This window comes from Lampetra fluviatilis, chromosome 15, assembly GCF_964198595.1.
Source record: "Lampetra fluviatilis chromosome 15, kcLamFluv1.1, whole genome shotgun sequence".
Classification (NCBI taxonomy): domain Eukaryota; kingdom Metazoa; phylum Chordata; class Hyperoartia; order Petromyzontiformes; family Petromyzontidae; genus Lampetra; species Lampetra fluviatilis.
The window spans coordinates 1,848,078-1,862,307 of NC_136289.1; positions in this window are offsets into that span (position 1 = coordinate 1,848,078).

The window sequence follows — 14,230 nt, forward strand, 5'->3', positions numbered from 1 at the left end:
CGTATGTCTGGGTAGTGTTCGTATCTCTGGGTCGCGTTTGTATCTCAGGGTAGCGTTTATATCTCTAGGTAGTGATTATATCTCTGGGTAGTGGTCTTATTTATGGGTAGTGATCGTATCCCTGGGTAGTGTTGGTATATTTGGGTAGTGATCGTATATCTGGGTAGCGATCGTATCTCTGGATAGTGATCTATGTCGAGGTCGTGATTGTATCTCTGGTTAGTGATCGTATCTCTGGGTAGTGTTCGTATCTCTGGGTAGTGTTCATATCTCTGGGTAGTGTTCGTATCTCTGGGTAGTGATCGTATCTCTGGGTAGTGATCGTATCTCTGGGTAGTGTTCGTATCTCTGGGTAGTGTTCGTATCTCTGGGTAGTGTTCGTATCTCTGGGTAGTGTTCGTATCTCTGGGTAGTGTTCGTATCTCTGGGTAGTGATCGTATCTCTGGGTAGTGATCTATGTCTAGGTCGTGATTGTATATCTGGTTAGTGTTCGTATATCTGGGTAGTGATCTATCTCTGGTTCGTGTTCATATCTCTGGGTAGTGATCTATGTCTAGGTCGTGATTGTATATCTGGTTAGTGTTCGTATATCTGGGTAGTGATCTATTTCTGGTGAGCGTTCGTATCTCTGAGTAGTGATCTATCTCGAGGTCGTGATTGTATCTCTGGTTAGCGTTCGTTTCTCTGGGTAGTGATCTATTTCTGGTTAGCGTTCGTATCTCTTGTTAGCATTCGTATCTCTGGGTAGTGATCATATATCTGGGTAACGTTCGTATCTCTGGATAGTGATCGTATCTATGTGTAGTGATTGTATCTCTGGGTAGCGTTCATTTCTCTGGATAGTGTTGATATCTATGGGAAGCGTTCATTTGTCTGGGTAGTGATCGTATATCTGGGTAGCGTTCATATCTCTTGGTAGCGTTGGAGTCTTTGGTTAGCGTCCGTATCTCATGGCAGCATTTATATCTCTGGATAGTGATTATATCTCTCGGTAGTGATCGTATCTTTGGGTATCGTTTGTATCTCTGCAGCGGCGAGCAAGAGACATTACATCGGCCCTCACGTGCCACAAAACACCACACTGCTCGGTACCCCAGTCTTGAGCTGAGCCACAACTGAGGAAAGCCCTGAACATGATTAATACAGCTGTGTGGCTTAGGATCATATACCCAAGTCACCACTACTGCTGCATTTCAAGGACTGCAATACACTGCTACAATCACAATGATACGCATGGATCGTCACAGACAAACCCACACCGGCTACACTGGCAAGGGTCCTTTTATGAACAGCAGTCCAAACTTCCGTGGCATTACAATTCACAACAGGTGATATCTATATTCTTTGGTTCTTTCGGTAAAGTCACCTAGGTAGAAAAATAATATATAAACGACGTTTTGATCGCAACACAAGCAATTGTCATCAGGTGGGACAACCACAGAAAGAACACATTCTTGCGGAGGGAGCTGGTAGAAACGTTGCGTTGTTCGGTCAATAGCCAGGGTCAACAGCGGCGTGGTGTATTCCGCAAATATGCCCGACTGTGAGGGCGGGCACAAGCCGGCGTGAGTAGGTTAAACGTTGAGTTTTATAAGGGCACCACGGGGTGACCAGCCCCTCCCCACCCAGCCCCACCCCTCCCACCCCCACCCAGCCCCACCCTCCCTACCCAGCCCCTCCCCACCCTCCCAACCCAGCCCCACCCTCCCCACCCAGCCCCTCCCCACTCTCCCCTCTCCACCCAGCCACACTCCTCCCATTTTTGGATGTACGACGGACGGACGGACACAATAATCCCCTGTGGGTTGGTGTAACCAGGAGGTTCCTACCAGTATAATGGATGTATTGCTTTTATGTGAATATATTCTGCATAAAGGATGGGTGTAGCAAACATCAGTTCATTTGCCGTGGTTTGAAAATTCACCAAAAGTGAATTGAGAGCAAATAAAGACATCCAAATTCTTGCTGCTGATAAGGGTCAACTACGATAATAAAATAAAAGATTTACTCGATGAAGGTACCTGTCTTAAAATTAAACGAGACCCAACCAACACATTGGAACGTAAAACAACGGCAATCATTGCCAAGTCATCAATTCCCAAGAAAGAGCAATATCTGATCAAATCAAGGGCATCAAAACCACCAATACTTTATGGGATACCAAAAATTCACAAACCTGATGTCCCATTAAGACCCATAGTTAGTACAATAGGCTCTGCCACATACAAATTAGCACACTACGTAACGTAACAAATACAGCCCTACATCGGTAGGACCTCTTCGTTCATCAAAAACTTTGAACATCTAAATATGATTAAAGATATTAAGCTTAACCCTAATGCTATTCTCGTAAGTTTTGATGTGACTTCTCTGTTTACGAGGGTTCCGGTGAACGAGTCAATTAAATTACTCGACACTCTGGTAACGAACATAGTTTTAGCCAAAGATATCCCAAGACTAGCTGAACACTCTAAAGAACACCTATTTCTTGTGGAAAGGTGACTTCTATAAACAAAAGGAAGGAGCAGCAATGGGCTCTCCTTTGTCTCCTGTGATAGCGAACCTGTACATGGAAGATTTTGAAACAAAAGCAATAGCTTCAAGCACACTAAAACCTTGACTTAAAGCTTTCGTGACTGCAGGAATTCATATTCTTTGGGTCTTTCGGTAGAGCCACGTAGACAGAAAAATAATAAAAAAAATATCACGATGTTTCGATCACAACACAAGCAATCGTCAACAGGTGAAAAATATAGTGGGAGAGGTAAAGTCTTAACTGACTGTGATGTGTATATCCTACCTGCCTATGTCAGCTGTTATTTCGACTCTCTGTGTCTCTCTATGCCTCTCTCTTAGATCTCTCATGATTACATGTCCATTGCATTGCACTCTCATGTCTTTTGGATTGCACTCTCATACTCACAGGCCCTTTGGATTACACCCGTTGGGTCTCACTCCCTCGTCGAGGAGGCCACTCTCTTTCTTTTCTGCAGTTACATGCTAATTTCTCACATTAACATCATGATGATAACATTAACATAGCCACTTCCGTGCCCTCTAATTTCTCACATTAACATCATGCTAATCTCTCACATTAACATAGCCACTTCCGTGCCCTCGTCGAGGAGGCCCCTTTCCTTCTTTTCTTCTTTTCTACAGTTACATGCTAATTTCTCACATTAACATCACTAGCCCCGGCCAATTCTTTATGACCCTTGGGTTACACCCATTTCAAACCTTTTAAAACAGTCTGCCTCAACAGCAGACCATGCTTTCCCACCTGATGACGAACGTTTGTGTTGCGCCCGAAACGTCGTGATTTATTTTATTTTATACCTACGTGACTTTACCGAAAGAACCAAAGGGTATGAATTTCTAAATCATCTCAACTCGCAAAACTCATTCATCCAGTTTACCATGGAAGTGGAAACTGACAGACCTCTACCATTTCTGGATATTCTGCTCGAATGGGGTCGAAATTGTAAAATAGCACGCAATGTTTACTGAAAGAAAACACACACTGACACCTATCTGAATGCAGAGTCATACCATCACCCTGCACAGAAATCTTCTCATATTAAGATGCGCATTCATTGGGCTAAGAAAGTGTCATATACTGATAGTCTGAGAAGTGAAATTAAACTTGTTAAAGATTCACTGCAATTAACGGTTCCAATGATGCAGCAATCAACAGATGATTGAATGCCAAAACCAAATCAAATAACACGAGCACTGAAACTGCCCAAGTAATAAACCGATCAAAATACTGTAGATTGCGGGAGTAACTGATAAACTAGCCAGATGTTTGAAAAAAACAAAACATCCGAGTCAGATTTGGCATGGTACATGAAATACAGAAATTAATATGTTACAAAATATGGTTTACCGAAGCTATCAACAGAAGGTGTGTAGCGGATTAATTGCACTTGTGGCAAATGCTATGTTGGCAAACAGGACGAATGATCAGCACGAGACTAAAAGAATACCAAAGAAATATTAAATACTCCCAAATACAACTTATCAGCAGTAGCAGAACATGCGTGCCAACAAGGACACTCAATTGAATTTGATAATGTTGAAGTTATGTTACTACTGGCAAAGTCTAATTATAGAATATATCGAAGTTGAAATAAATACCCTTTTTTACCGTTCGGATAGATACTGACTTATTGCTGCGTGGAAGCGAATCATAAAAATGAATACATTGTTTAAATCAGGGATGTCCAAATTTTTTGCAAAGAGGGCCAAATTTGATGAAGTGAAGATGCCCGGGGCCAATAGTTCCTTCCGACATTTTTTTACCACAAAAGTTACGTGAAAACACACACTTTTATAAAAACAATTTTCATTGTCACAATTACCTTATTTTTCAAATGACAATGTAACCAAATATAAGTCACTCAGGCAGACGTGAACAACTCTAAAAACACAATTCTGCCTTTAATTCAGTCAGATAACATTGAACAAACTGTATAGAATACCTTAAATTTCCATGAGTTAAATATCTTTACCTCATGAACATTTTAAACAGGAGTTATAAGTAATGCAAAGTGGTCTGTTATCATTAAACTTTTAAATGAGTGAATTTTGCCCTTGCCTTTTACAAGATCTTTCAGAAAGCAATAGTTTGTGTCACATCTACTGGTACATAACATCAACAGTTATAACCAAATCTTATTCAAGTGTTTAATAAAACAAGTCCAAGTGCATTAGTGTGCTTTAGGCTTTTAGCTGTTAATAGTGACAGATGTACCGTTCAAAACACTCAATTTCAGATTTATCAAGGAACAGATAACTTGCTGATACTAATGAGAAGGGTGATACTGAGATATAGATTTCAGTAAAGAGACCAGGTCTGGCTTGAGGGCAGTGGTTGAGATGCGTAAAATGCCACGCAAGTGGGAGTCACTCATCCTTGACCTCAATCGGTTCTTATTTAAGTTCATGACTGAAAATGTTTGCTCACACAAATATGTGGAGCCGAATAAGCTCAGCATTTTCTTAGCGAATGACCGCATTTCTGGAAACATGCTTTTGTCCAGCTGCCGGTAAAAGTCAACAAGAGAACACTGCTGGTGTTTCCCGCGGCACTCATCGTCACACTGCAGCTCAATGAGCTCCAGCTGCAGCTGTGGAGGAGCATCATTAGGGTCCACGGAGAAGGGAGAAGAGAAAAGCAACATGTCCTTTTCAATAACTGCAAAGTCCCGAAAGCGTTTGTTAAATTCCACAGAAAGAGATGCGATAGCTGTTGCATAACTCTTCATTTGCGCACCGATGTTGTCCTGTGGGAAACTGTCAATGACCTCTTTCAAAGCTGGGAAGTGCGCAGTGCAGGGCTCTGTTTGGGAGAAGTGTCTTTGGAAAAGTTGCAGTTTGGTTCCAAAGGCCTTGATGTGAGCATATAGCTGGCTCACCACTCCATCTTTTCCTTGAAGATTAACATTCAGCGCATTCAGATGCTTCGTTATGTCAACCAAAAAAGCCAGATTTGCCAACAATACAGGATCGGACAGTTCTTCCAATGGTTGTCCCTTCTAACCCAAAAAAATTCCAATTTCCTCTTTGAGAGAGAAAAATTGCTGCAGTGCAGACCCCCGACTTAGCCACCTCACATCGTTGTGATATATTACGTCACCGTATTCAGCCTGGATGTCACGCAAGAACTGCTGAAACTGTCAGTGGTATAGAGCCTTAGAGCGAATATAATTGATTGCATTTGCCACTTGTTTCATAACATCTTCAAATTTGAGATGTTTGGCGCAGAGAGCCTGCTGGTGAATGATACAGTGAAGTTTAAAAGCGTTGCCTGCTTCTTCGCTGACTTTATTGCAGATCAGTGTGGACAATCCACTTCGCTCACCAGCCATGGCAGGTGCACCATCGGTAATGATCCCAGAAACTTTACTCCATGGTAGTTTCATATCAACAGCTTCACAAACAGAAACGAAAAAATCTGTTCTTCTGGTTTGCCCATTAAGGCTTTTGAGGTCAAGCAGCTCCTCTGTCACGTTCATGTTGTCATCAACTCCTCTTAAAAAATAAGTAGTTGTGCTGTGTCAGATGCATCGGTGCTTTCATCGCAGGCTGATGAGAAATAATCAAAAGCCACTCCCCTGTCCCCCAGTTGTCTCTGAATATCTGACGATATGTCCTCAACTCTCCGTGCCACAGTGTTGCGTGCCAGGCAAACATTAATAAATTCTTGCTTCTTCTCGGGGCAAATGTTCTCCACCATTTTCATGACACAGTCTTTGATAAATGCACCTTCAGTAAAAGGTTTGCCATGTTTAGCTATTAACATGGCCACTTCGTAGCTGGCTTTGGTGATGTTTTCCTTTGACTCACAGGCCCGCGTGAAGAATCGCTGTTGCGATGCCAGAGCAGCACGGAGTTGCTTCACTTTTTCAGCGCGGTCACTCCCTGTTAGCTTGTCGTATGTTGTAGCATGTTTAGTTTTGTAGTGTCTCTTTATATTGAAATCCTTAAACAAGACATCCGTCTCTTTACAAATTAGACAAACACAACTGCCTCGATTTCCAGTGAAGAAGTATTGTAATTCCCACCGCTCCTGAAAGTGGCGGCGCTCACTATCAACTTTTCTCTTTTTTTTTTGCAGTCGCCATGGCAGAAATAATTCGAGAAGGGTTCGCGGCACGTATGCAAAGCCAGAGGGCATTAGAATGGTGCTGCTACCGTGTGGCGGAAGGAGGAAGTTTTATGATTTATTTATTCTGACAGAGATAGCGAGCCATAAATAACACATTATAAGACCGAAGCTGCGGGCCGTGTGAAATCTGACCGCGGGCCGTGATTGGCCCGCGGGCCGGACTTTGGACATGCCTGGTTTAAATGCATGCCTATACAGGCCACCATACATCAATTGGGATTACCATTGATACGGTTATTTTAATACACACACTGGGCAGGAAGGACAAGTTCAATGGGCCCGCATAATGCGCATGCATAATGTACGTTGACTCAAGAGCGCATAAAGAATGAAATAGGTGGACTTTACAAATCTGTCTGTCGCCTGATTTAGCTAGTTGTAATTACTGGTGAAACGTCATACTCAGATTGTAAATGTTGTGGCTTGGCTCTCCAACACATGGGTGTGCTGTACTAGTGACGATTGGCATGTTCTGTTTACATGCCAACTCTTACTAGTTGGCTGTGTAGGGTGGTGGCGGGTTTACCGACACTTTTATATATTCAAGCGATCTAACCCCAAAAAGCTCTATTATGGATAAACGTACAGTGATCCCTCGTTAATGGGGACCGGAACCCCTCGCGATAGGTGAAAATCCGCGAAGTAGAATTGGCCCCCTAGGAATTTCCGTATATGTGTGTGGGTACCAGAATGTTTAAAATATGTATATTTATACTTTATAAATATATTTTACTTAAATCTATTTAATTATAAAACCTTAATATTATACATTCACTCTCTCTCTCTCTCTCATACGATACGTATTATGGTGTTCTACACTCACCAATAACAGTAGTATCTTGAGACTTGACTCCAGTAATGACGACGACGACGATGACAATGACGATGACAATGACGACGATGACAGACCTGTGCAGTTCGATGAATGTGATGATGAATGATGATGATGATGGTGTTACTGCACAGGTATAATGAGGCCTTTAAATCAGTTCAAAAAATCCGCGATGCATTGAGGCCGTGAAACTTGAACCGCGAAATGGCGAGGGATTATTGTATTGTTTAATAATTTCCCCCAACACCTACCACATTCTCGGATAATGTATCATCGTAGTTACCTGCAAAAATGATCTTTACTGCGCATTCTTGGTTCCCTGAAATATATTGTCAATTCCACAAAAAAGGATATTTTAATCAGGCCTGAAAGCAGTACTATCATTCCATTGTTGATATGCCTATATTCCATAAGATGTAAAGATCGTATAAAGTCACTTTGACCTGGAGCATTGTACATGTACACTTGGAGTTTTATTGGCTGCACAGGGATATTTCCTTCTAACAGTAACCGGGTATATAAACAGGGAAATCAAGGTAATTGCGGCCAAATATTGTGGGATATACTGTACCTGTGCGGGGCGGTTGTGATATCCTTAGCCAGGGCCCCTCACCATAGGAGGGGGCTGTGTGATGTTTGGATCCCCCGCGCCCCTCCCAACGGGTGGGGGCTGCGGGGTGTGCAGTGATCCCACAAAACCCCGCCCCTCGATGGGAAGTTTGTATAAAAGGCGGGAGCTCGAGAGAGAGAGTCAGTTCGAACAAGCCGAAGTAAGAATAACCAGCTGAAGACTAAAGTCCAGCTATCTAGACTCTGGGACTCCTCTGACCCGTTGTTCTACTAAGGGCCGGGCAGAGCAAGCCAGTGGTGCGACCCCAGAGCATCGGAGCCGATGACCTTGTAAGGGCCGGGTCCGTGTGGTTGGTGGTCGAGACCTGTGCCTTGGCTGGGCCAGGTCAGGTAGTCTCCTTGAGAGGAGGGTCGTGGTATAAGTGGGGAGTAGGCGCGTTAGATTGGGAATACCTCCCTTGAGAGTAGCAGGTGGAGAGGCCGTTACCTCTTTGAGTGTGAAGCTGTAACGGGGGCTAAGTGTTAATAAATAAGTGTTGCCTCTACTTCAACGTCTCTGTCGTCACGGTGCCCACTACAAATACAAAGATCCCCTGTATAGCATTAACGTACTGTTGGGGCAAGTGCTGTTAGCGAGTAGCAGCACCTATGAAGGCCGGCACGGCACATGAGGGGGTGGGTGACCAGCACCATGCCCGACCACCTACAGAAAGTTTAATACAAATTTGGTCTAACACATGTGTAGTGAGTCACTTCAGAGACACTCATAGTACGAGGCATACACGTTTATTCTACACTTTCCACAGTATAGGGGATAACTATATACGGGTCAGGACAGCTGGCACACTGCCTGACCCAACACCGATGAGGAGGTGAAGACAGGGATCACACAGCAGGATAAAAACAACAACCAACAACTCCAACAGCAACAACCACAACAACCGTCATCCCACTCGTGAGCCAATTAACAAGAACAACAACAGAAAATAACATTTACAAAACACATGGCAAAAAAACCAATCCAGCCCCCAGAATATATATATAAACCCCCAATGACCGACAGCGTGCCAGCGCCTACGAGCACAAGAAGGACCCAGTTCAACTGGCAAACACAGCCCGGCTCACGTCTATGACGGCATTGGGAAAAATAGGGCGTCTGAGAGCGGGTCATTGAAAACTGACAGTTTTGGAACGGGTCCTCTTCCCCGGGCCCCCAGGCGGGTCAAGAATGGGTTTCCTGGGGACCTGTTGTATATGTCGGTGTTATGAAATTTTGAAACAAATTATGAAATTAAATGAAAATTAAAAAAATGCGTAAATCGCGGAAATTATGCTAATGTATGTAATTATAAGCACAAATTATGATAATCATGGAGATAATCGTATTAATGTATGCGAATGCTTGCGATTATGTTAATGTCAGCAGTTATGATAATTAGGCTTAGCTTCATATTCTTAGGTTTTATTTCGCTAAAGTCACGTAGGTAAAACATTAAAAAGTAAAATAAAATAAAAATCACGACGTTTCGGAGGCAACACAAGCTTCCGTCTTCAGGTGGAACCGTCACAGCCACGACAGCTGTATCAAGTAAATGAGAGATTGCAGGAGCTACCACTCCGTTTATATAATGGTTGGAGAAGGTGGTGGGGCAAGGGCCGCATACTTTTATTAATATGGTAAGGTGAGGCTTAAGAGGGTGAGCCTTTGTTATGGAGAGGTACGGTTTGTGAATCAACCTGTGACAGGGAGACAATCATTAAACATGGTAAAACTGTAATAGTTGTCTGTCAAATAAGATTGGCAAATAAGTGTAGTTAAATCTTTTTTGCATGGTTAATCACATATTTCCAATGATTACTCAGTTTGTAACCGTCATCACGGTTGAAATTATGTCTGTGTTTGTATATTTGTATGGCTTCGTGTACAAACCTTTGATGGTAGCCAGGAGGTTTGCAGAGAACCTTGGTCTCGAAAAGACAATTTCATGAGAGCCCACCGAGTTGTAGCAATGATCGGCAACGGCCGAAGAATCAGTTCTGACGTGTTTCAGATCTGACTTGTGCTCGCGGACACGATCAGAAACATGACGTTTCGTTTCTCCAATGTAGCAATCACCACAAATGCAACTCAATTTGTAGACTCCAGGATACTGTAAGTCAGGAACGACATCCTTCACAGATGGAATCAAATCACGGATTTTATGCACTGTACTGAATCGGACTTGGATCTTATGTTTGTTTAGAATTTTGGAGATCTTTTTGGTCACGCCTGCTATGTATGACAACGTGATAGTTTTGGTCGGAGTTTCATGTGGCTGTTTCTGTGTGGTGGGAGAAACAGCTTGGCGGATAGTGCGGTCAGAGTATCCGTTCATACTGAGGGCCCGATGTACATGTCTTAATTCACCGGCCAGGTGGTGTTGGTCAGAAATGCCATGGGCTCTGTGGTATAGCGTTTTGATGAGAGAATTCTTTTGAGATGGGTGGTGTTGGGAATCCGGTTTCAAGTAGGAATCTGTGTGGGTGGCTTTCCTGTAGACAGAATATCCCAAGGATCCGTCAGGCCTCCTCTCAAACAGAATATCCAAGAATGGTAGTTTACCGTCTTTCTCCACTTCCATGGTGAATCTGATGGATGGGTGTCTAGAATTGATGTGGTCCAAGAAGTGGTTCAATGCTGGGAGGCCATGTGGCCAGATGACGAAAGTGTCGTCCACATACCTCTTCCACAGGGAAGGACGCAGGGTGGATGTCTGGATGGCGTCTGATTCAAACTTTTCCATGAACATGTTGGCTATAACTGGTGACAAGGGGGAGCCCATAGGGGTACCCTCATTCTGTTTGTAGAAGGTGCCATTCCAGGTAAAATAAGTGTTGGTGAAGCAATGCCTAACCAGCGCAGGTACATCAGAATTCAATCCATGTTGGACTAAGTCCTCAATTATTGTTAGGGTGTCCGGTACTGGGACTTTGGTGAACAAAGATACTACATCAAAGCTGACGAGGATGTCATCAGGAGATAGTACCATGTCCTTAACCATAGAGACTATTTGGGTTGAGTTGAGTACTGCCGAAGAGGTCTTGCCTGTGAAGGGGAGCAGAGTATCTGATAGAGCCCATGGCATTTCTGACCAACACCACCTGGCCGGTGAATTAAGACATGTACATCGGGCCCTCAGGATGAACGGATACTCTGACCGCACTATCCGCCAAGCTGTTTCTCCCACCACACAGAAACAGCCACATGAAACTCCGACCAAAACTATCACGTTGTCATACATAGCAGGCGTGACCAAAAAGATCTCCAAAATTCTAAATAAACATAAGATCCAAGTCCGATTCAGTACAGTGCATAAAATCCGTGATTTGATTCCATCTGTGAAGGATGTCGTTCCTGACTTACAGTATCCTGGAATCTACAAATTGAGTTGCATTTGTGGTGATTGCTACATTGGAGAAACGAAACGTCATGTTTCTGATCGTGTCCGCGAGCACAAGTCAGATCTGAAACACGTCAGAACTGATTCTTCGGCCGTTGCCGATCATTGCTACAACTCGGTGGGCTCTCATGAAATTGTCTTTTCGAGACCAAGGTTCTCTGCAAACCTCCTGGCTACCATCAAAGGTTTGTACACGAAGCCATACAAATATACAAACACAGACATAATTTCAACCGTGATGACGGTTACAAACTGAGTAATCATTGGAAATATGTGATTAACCATGCAAAAAAGATTTAACTACACTTATTTGCCAATCTTATTTGACAGACAACTATTACAGTTTTACCATGTTTAATGATTGTCTCCCTGTCACAGGTTGATTCACAAACCGTACCTCTCCATAACAAAGGCTCACCCTCTTAAGCCTCACCTTACCATATTAATAAAAGTATGCGGCCCTTGCCCCACCACCTTCTCCAACCATTATATAAACGGAGTGGTAGCTCCTGCAATCTCTCATTTACTTGATATATCTGTCGTGGCTGTGACGGTTCCACCTGAAGACGGAAGCTTGTGTTGCCTCCGAAACGTCGGGATTTTTATTTTATTTTACTTTTTTAATGTTTTACCTACGTGACTTTAGCGAAATAAAACCTAAGAATATGAATCCTTGCAGTCACGAAAGCTTCAAATCTAGAATTAAGCTTAGCTTCGTTATCCAGAGTTGTATCAATCGGGATAAAACAATTATCTTTGATTAAACATTTATTGATTATCTTAGTGTGTTTATGTTATGTTAGGTCTCCAAATTCATATCTCAACGCAGGATACAGTTATTATAATGAAGACAGTTATGCATGGACTTGGAAAGAAACACTCAAACACTTCTATGTTAAGCAATTTTAATTCTAAACAAAAATATAACACTAATATGCGAACTCTCATGCTCGGAATTATCCACGGTACCATCGGGGAGATTTCTCTCAGTGAGCAGCACACTTAACCATCAATGTTTTTTTTTCTTTGCAACCACACATATCATTAATTTCACCGCGTAACGAGCATATCCGGCGACAGGTAGAGTCTTTAAAACAGGCATGCAACGATATTCATATGAAGGGCAATAAAAGCACTTATTATACCCCATAGGCGAAAGCATACGTCAATAGATTCGTGATGAGGATTTCAAGAGTTTAGTTTGCATCGACGAATCTATTGGTCGTATATGCGATTAAAAAGATATGAAAGAAAACAAAATTAGAAAAAAAAACTAAGGCAATTTTAAATGACTTATTCTAATCACGCGATGAGCCGCGATGCCTTCGCGGTCGGCTGATGATTCATACTTTCTAATTGGTCTTCTTATGATCGGCTAGGGTTGATTCCATTGTGTGGGTGTGTGGGATTGTCCCTTGGTAAATTCTTGCGTGAGTAACGCCGGCGTGTTTCGTGGATTTGTGAGTGTGGGGGAGGGGATACGAACGGCTTCGGAGAGGTTCCCTCTCGCTCGGGCGTGGCAGCAGCAGGAGGGACTGTAGCAGCAGCAGGACCCCACCAACTTTCTCTCTGCTGCTAGCTGAGCGGCGTTGGCACGATGTTGTCCTTGAAGAGGCTCAGTCGCTTGGCGCTTGATGGCGCCCGGGGCTTGGTGCTGCTCGTGCACTCGTGCGCTGGCGGGCTGGCGGCGCTCGGCGCTCGCGGGGATGAACGAGGCTTTCGTTCGTTGGTGGACGGCTTGGTCGACGTTTTGGCGCTTTCCGTCCCTCTCTCGCGGTTGATGCTGGAATTTCGTTAGCTTAACTCAGACTTCAGTGGCTCGTGGAAATCGGTGTCCAGAGCAGAATGACTTCCGAGCGATACTTCTTCTATTAACACTCAGCTCACACTGAATAGCATGTGCTACTTGGCAGGCCTCGCCATCCTTGGCGAGTGGCGGAGTCTTCTCTTGCATCGGGGTGATGATCTCCTGTGCTGGTGATGATGGTGGCGCTCCTCCGTTGGTGATGAGCGAGATACTCGATGTATGGCTGTGTCTCTCTTTTTATCTGAATTTCCTCCCTTCCTTGCGTCTCTTGCGAAAAAAAAAATGCTTACTCTGTTCTGCTCTTCCCCCGTGGCCATGAATTATTGCCCCCACCCTTTTCATCCTTTGGTGACCCCGAGCGGGTGGTTTCTGTCAAGTTTATGTCTGTTTGCGTTTTAACCAAAACGTGAAGCCCCCTCCCCTCTCGAGAGAAAAACAAACAAACAAAACAGGTGCCCTCTCGCCCCCTCCCTGTGGTCTCTCCCCGCGGCCTCCCTGACCCCCTACTCCCTGAGTGGGGGTCATCCCGAGGCCAAACCCCTCCATACGGATTTATGGCTGGCCTGTTTTCGTGCCAAACTGCTGGAAGACAAAGGTGGCCGGGGAGGTTTTGGTTCTATGGGATACATATTCTCTTAGTTGCGCGTGGTTGACCTATTTTGACTTTCTATTCTTCTGGATGACCGTTGTTCTAATACTTAATAATTATTATTCGGTTTGTGATTTACCATGGTTATTACCACGTATATTCCTAGGGTTCATTAACGTTTGTTGTCTCTCTGTATACAGGGATTGCACTGTTTTACTCTAGTTATATTTTAAGTTTCCACTTAAGCTTTCTTGACTGCTGGAATTCGTATTCTTTAGTTTTTGGTAAGGTCACGTATATAGAAAGATACAATACAAAATA